Source organism: Pan troglodytes, chromosome 8 (assembly GCF_028858775.2).
Source record: "Pan troglodytes isolate AG18354 chromosome 8, NHGRI_mPanTro3-v2.0_pri, whole genome shotgun sequence".
Classification (NCBI taxonomy): Eukaryota; Metazoa; Chordata; class Mammalia; order Primates; family Hominidae; genus Pan; species Pan troglodytes.
The window spans coordinates 100,975,571-100,982,034 of record NC_072406.2 but is presented as its reverse complement, the minus strand read 5'-3'; positions in this window follow the sequence as shown (position 1 = coordinate 100,982,034).

Here is a 6,464-nt window from a genome sequence, read left to right as displayed (position 1 = left end):
GGGAAATAGTGGTCTACATGATGCAAAATAACCAGTTTGACGGAATCCTTCACGTTTCCACTGAGTGTCTGTCATTGTTGGGAAGACTTAGCAACATTTTCAAACCAGTGTGTCAAACAGGGAAGTAGAACATACTCAAGATCTTAATGGACAATCAGAGACAATAGTATTTCCCTTCCCCATTTGATCCTTCATGAGGATCAAACGGAGTAACACATATCAAGGAACTAGTGCCAACCATGCAGTGTGTAGGGATGTGCATGATTGTAACTCATTTGAGAAGATGAGGCAACCCTGACTCCTAAATCCTGAAACCAGAAGGAATTTGGAACTAGCAGTACGGCAGAGGAAACTAATTCACATGCCAAAGGGATTTGGGTTGCTGTCAACTTTGGCACAGTAACCTTTGTTTACACCAGTGGTTAAAGGCAGAAATGGAGGCCAAATAACGACAATTTACCTCTAAGCCCCACATGAGATACCAGATAATGGAGGCACATGTGCCTCAGTTTTCTACTTCACTTTGTATGCCTGTGGAGCTTAAGCCGTAACTGAATCTCTTTCATCTCCCAGCATGAAGAAGGATAGGGAAAACTAAGTTGCTACCCAGCATAATATACAAGTTTCAGTTCTATTACTTTGGATTTATCCTCAAATCCTTTCAAAAAAAATGATATTTTGTGTTGTCCAAATCCTAAGATCTGTTTTAGTGGAGTGGGAAATTTCATGCCAATTAAACAAATGTGGAGTAAAAGGAAGTGTTCAGCTAGTTAGAACAGGGAAAAGTTATGTACCACTCCTTAATCATTTAGTCTTGATGAAAGACTCAAGCATGTTTTGCCCTGATTGATAGTATGATGGCATAGGTATGTGGATTTTCCTGGAATTTCTCATGGTTTTTAACTTCAAAAACAATCCTTTCTAACAAAACTTTATTGGACTCTTTAGAAAGTTCTAGGAAGTGCTATGTTATTATTATTAATATTGATTTGTTGCCTTGACTTAATATGGAAATAGCACAAATATAGTTCAATTTCACAGATCTTTACAGATTGTAGACTAGCTCAAATCTTAAAAGAGTTTCTACATCATTGACTTATATTCCCTCCTCAACTTTGAGTTATTTGAATAATCTGGACAATTCCTGTAATTCTTTTGTTTGTGCAGAAACAAAGTAATGTCAAAGAAATAAAGCTGAACTTTCTCACAATGCTCCATCACTCTTCCTATATAAGCTTGCTATTTTAATAAGTATTTAATATATTACTGAATATTATATATTTTTCTATATTATATATTGTTCTACAATATTTAATAATATATTCTGTAATATATATTTTCTATATAATAAAAGTATATGGAAAATATATAATGTTATAATATTTCTATTATATATTTCAATACTCATACTGAAATTAATTTAAATTAATACATTAAAACTTGTTCCTTGGCCCTGTGGGATACAAAATGGTAGCCCCTACTCTCTAGAAGCTCAAATTTTTCCTTTTTTTTTTTTTAAATAAAATTAGATGATAGTGGAGCTAGAAGGGGGTAACCTTTCAGAAGGCCTGTGGTATTTTTGAAATCTCAGTCCAAGAATCATATTACGGCCTAAGCTAACTGCTTAATGATGGTTGCTCGTTCAATTGTGAAGATGGTGGAACACACATGGTTGAACATAGATCCTTGACTTTGGGATCTATCTGTAAAAATGATTATTATTTTTCTTCCAATGTCCTATTCAAAACACATTTCCTATTACAGTGTGATTATCTTTTTGTTTGTTGGATTGCTTCTTTCTCCTCAAAGGCTGCTTTTTCAAATTTTCTCTTGAAAATAACTCAAAGTTAAAAAGTTTAGGCCATAACCAGCAAAATGGAAATTAGTGAGAATTTTGAAAAATAAATAATTTGAACCTCACACTTTTGAGACAAATTTCACCCTACAGTAAAAAGACTGTGCATGAACAAGAACCTGGATTTTGTCTCTTGCTCACTAGATAATTTATCTAATTTATTTTGCATCCTAAAATTCAAACAGTGCTCAATAGAACCATAAGTGTCCATAAGTCTATATGTGTGTGTGTAAAATTATTAATTAGCACACTTTTGCTAAGAGAAAATACTTTATATTTTAAAATTTCATCTCTTTACTCAAAGCGAAGTTGGGAATGTTCATAATTACTACAAGAAACAGTGTTGTTTTTGAGATTACATATTAGCGTAGAACATGCTTTCTTTTAGTGTTAGTGAAAATGAATCTCTGTTTCAGTGACATCTATACTACATCCATCTTTAAAAACAATAATGGCTATAATAGAAGAGAGAAGTGACAAGAAGGTCTATCAATCATAGTTAACTAAAATATTAAAGATTTTTGAAGAGGCCATAATAAGTTTATTGAACACACATCCATCCCAACTCAAAATGTTCAAAGGAAAGATCACTTACATTTAAAGAGAAATTATTACCAAGAGTGCCGGCAGCTGTCCTTGATAACGTCCATGTTCCGGAGTGACAGGATCAGGACCATCCGTGTTTGTGACAAAGGTCAAATCCTTGTGAGAATGAAGAGGAAGGGCCATACCATTGAATATGAGGAAAATTATATCATTTTCCTGCCCCAGGCGGATCTACCTTCCTCGCTTCCTGCTTAATGTGCAGCATGTATGTGTGGTATTCTCTAGAGCTCATTTTGTATTTGAATTTCTGTAGGAGGTATATTCAAATGTAGATTCTTTAAAAAAAAAAAGACACAGGACACTTAGCTAGACATTCAAGTTGGATCTAGTTTTAATTTGTCTCATCTAATTTGCAAGAGTAAATAAATGGTGATTGGAATGTGCAAAGAGGTAACATTGTTGTTTTGATATATGCTCCTGTTTTTTTTCCTGAGTTAATGTTCTATTTTGAGTTACTATTAAATCACCTTCAAATCTCACCAGCACCCCTGAAAATAGATAAATTGTTTTTAGAGTTTCTTGATTTCATTCCTCCTCTAATCACCATCATCATCAAAAATTTTTGCTGAGTGAGTGAATGAGTGATTGAATAGATGATTCTGGAAGTCCAGAGAATGCAGCTTAGTTACTGAAGAATACTAATAATGTTATTATAAATAATAATAGTGAATTATTTATTATTTATTAAGTACTTAGTATGTGTCAGGTATTTTACTTTGATATGCTACCAACTTGGCTGTAAATTCCACTGGCTTTCTTTGCTGTTACAAAGGAAATTTTTCTTAACATTACCTACTAAATTTAATAGAAAACAGGAAATTCACGGGAAAAATTCAATCTTGTCCTGTTTTTTAACTAAATTGGAAGAGATACATTGCTATTTACAGATTGCAAACCACACGAATACAATTTAAAAATTGCTACCTGATAGCATTTTTTCTCTTTTTCAGCCTCCAAATTATTCTTAAACCTAGTAACCACTATAGCACAATCTGATATCTTTTACACAGTCTGTATTCTTTCATTTTTCCATACATTTAAAAAATCTTATAAATGCAGAGATATTCCATTTTCCTAGAAATAACCAGAATTTTCAGGGGATAGTTACCTTACTCTTTTCACTATCTGAGCATGGTCCAATAGAAATATAATGTGAATTAGGTATTTAATTTAAATTTTCTAATGGCCACATTTTTAAAAAGTATAAAAGGTGAAATTAAATTTTAAAATGCATTTTATTTAAACCAATGTGTTCAAAATATTATCATTTCCATATGTAGTCAATATCATTATCAGTGAAATATTTTCTGATATGGTTTGGCTGTGTCTCCACCCAAATCTCATCTCAAGGGAGAGACCTGGTATGAGGTGATTGGATCATAGGGGTGCTGTCCCTCATGCTGCTCTCATGATATTAAGTGAGTTCTTATGAGATCCGATAGTTTCATAAGCGTCTGATGTTTCCCCTGCTTGCACTTCTCTCGTCTGTCACCATGTAAGACATGTTTGTTTCCCCTTCCACTATGAGTGTAAATTTCCTTAGGCTTCCCCAGCCTTGCAGAACTGTGAGTCAATTAACACCTTTCCTTTATAAATTACCCAGTCTCAGGAAGTTCTTTTTTCTCCACATCATAGCTATTATCATCATTTAAAATCACATATGTGATCTTATCTTTTAAGTATTCTTGAAAACAAGACTTCAATGATTTTGTTTTCAATATTCCGTGAGTGGCTAGGAGAGCCTAAAACCAGACTCTGCCTACCCCTTTGAGCTCATCTCAACCCATTCTCTCTTTGGCTCCTTGGGCTTCTTTAATTTTCTTAATTTAACCTAGCTCCTCACCCCCTGAGTTGGTCCCCTACCTGTAATATCTGGCAGATATCACGGATATCAGCCAAAATTTCATGTCTTCAGAGAAGACTTCCCTGTCCACCCTGGGGAGGGTGTACTTCTTTTTGATGACTTCATCACAATTATTAAATTAAAATTAAAGATTTAAGTATGTAAATTAGTATAGGTTGAGCATTCCTAATACAAAAATCCTAAATCTGAAATGCTCCAAAATCTAAAACTTCTTGAGCACTGAAATGCCACAAGTGAAAAATTCTACACCTGACCTTATATGACAGGTTACACTCAAAACACAGTCAAAACTTTTGTTTCATGCACAAAATTATTTAAAATACCATACAAACTTACTTTTAGCCTATTTGTATAGTGTATATGAAACATAAGTGAATTTTATGTTTAGATTTGGATTCCATCCCTAACATATCTTATTATGATATGAAAATACTACAAAATTCAAAATATGTCTGGTCTCAAGCATTTTGGACATAGGATACTCAAACTATAGCTGTATAGTATCTGATGTTTTCATTACTCTGAGTGCCACTTGGGCAGGAACAGTGTTTCCCTTATCATTCTTCTTGTTCTGAATGGCTAGTTTATAATACATACTTATAATATTAAAGCATAAAGGCTAAGAGCTTGGTTACCTAAAGTCAAGGTTTCAGAGTTCAGAGAACTAATATTTTAGAGAAGTTGCCCAGTATCTCTAAACTTCAATTTCCTGATCTGTAAAGTGATAAGAATGATACCATGTTATAAGGCTATCATGAAGATTAAATGATACCGTTCATGTAAAATGCTTACACTATTATTTCCTCATGGAAAAGGCTCAGTGAACTTGAATGATCGTGGAGGGGATGATTTTTGTCAAACCATATACTTCTGTGTTTTCTTCCATGTACACCAAGCAACAGTTTCATACTAGAATTTCCCATGTGTTTTATTACAGGAAAAGAAAACACTAGTCTGGCCAAATAGTAGTTCTTGATATAAATTATAAACATGTGTTTTGTTTTATGTTCTGTAGATAATTGTACATTTCAGTTGCATGAATCAGCATGTGTAAGTGCAGTCATTTCTGGGGCAGTGACAAGATCAGTGTCAGGATATGCCAGTATGATATGCCATAGCCACCAAAGAGGTGTCTCCCTGTGAAGGCTTCTGGTGCCCTGCCAGCCAGCCTTCCCCTGCTAAGACTCAGATCTCCTTTAATATGCTCCCCATCATGTCTACAGCCCCTTTATTTATGCCAGGAAATTCTTGATAAATGAGTCTTAGCCAAGTTTATATTAATTACATGTTGTAAAATACCCCAGTTTCTACAGGGCTCAATCAAGTGCTTCATGTTACTTGACACTCCCAGTCACCAAACATGTATTCATTGATCATTGACTTTGTGCCTGGGTGATTGTTTTCCAACCCTATATAAAGAAATAAAAACAAATTCAGCAATCAGCAATGCAAAATTCAGTGTCTGGCATTCAATATAATATTATTAAGCATGCAATAAGGCAGGACCCATAACCAAGAGAAAAATCAATCTATAGAACAAATTCCCAAATGACAGAGGTGACTGAATTAGCAGAAAATATGTGAAAATGTATATTAAAATATGTTTACTCAAGAATTTAGATCTATCAAACTTTTAACCAAAGAGACAGAATAATAATCATCATATATTAATATTATATATAATTTTATTATAACAGATATCATATGTAGTATATTACATATTTATTATACATTGTTATCTAATTCTTTAATACATAATTATATTTTAATATATTGTATATAATATAATTATAAATTATATAATATCATATTATGTTATATAATTAATATAATCAAACATATAATTAATATAATTGTTATATAACAATAACAAATAGTAGTAGTAGTTTACTATTGCTGATGACAAATTACCACAAGCTTAGCAGTTTAAAACAATATACATTTATTATCTCACTGTTTCTGTGTGTCAGTAGTCCAAGCATGGCATAACTGGGTCCTCCGCTCAGGATCTCCCCACATTACCATCAAGGTGTTGGCCAGGATGCTCTCTCAATGGGAGGTTACTAGGGAAGAATGGGCTTCCAAGTTTATTCAGGTTTGGGCAGAATTCATTTTCTTGAGGTTATGTGACTGAAGGCC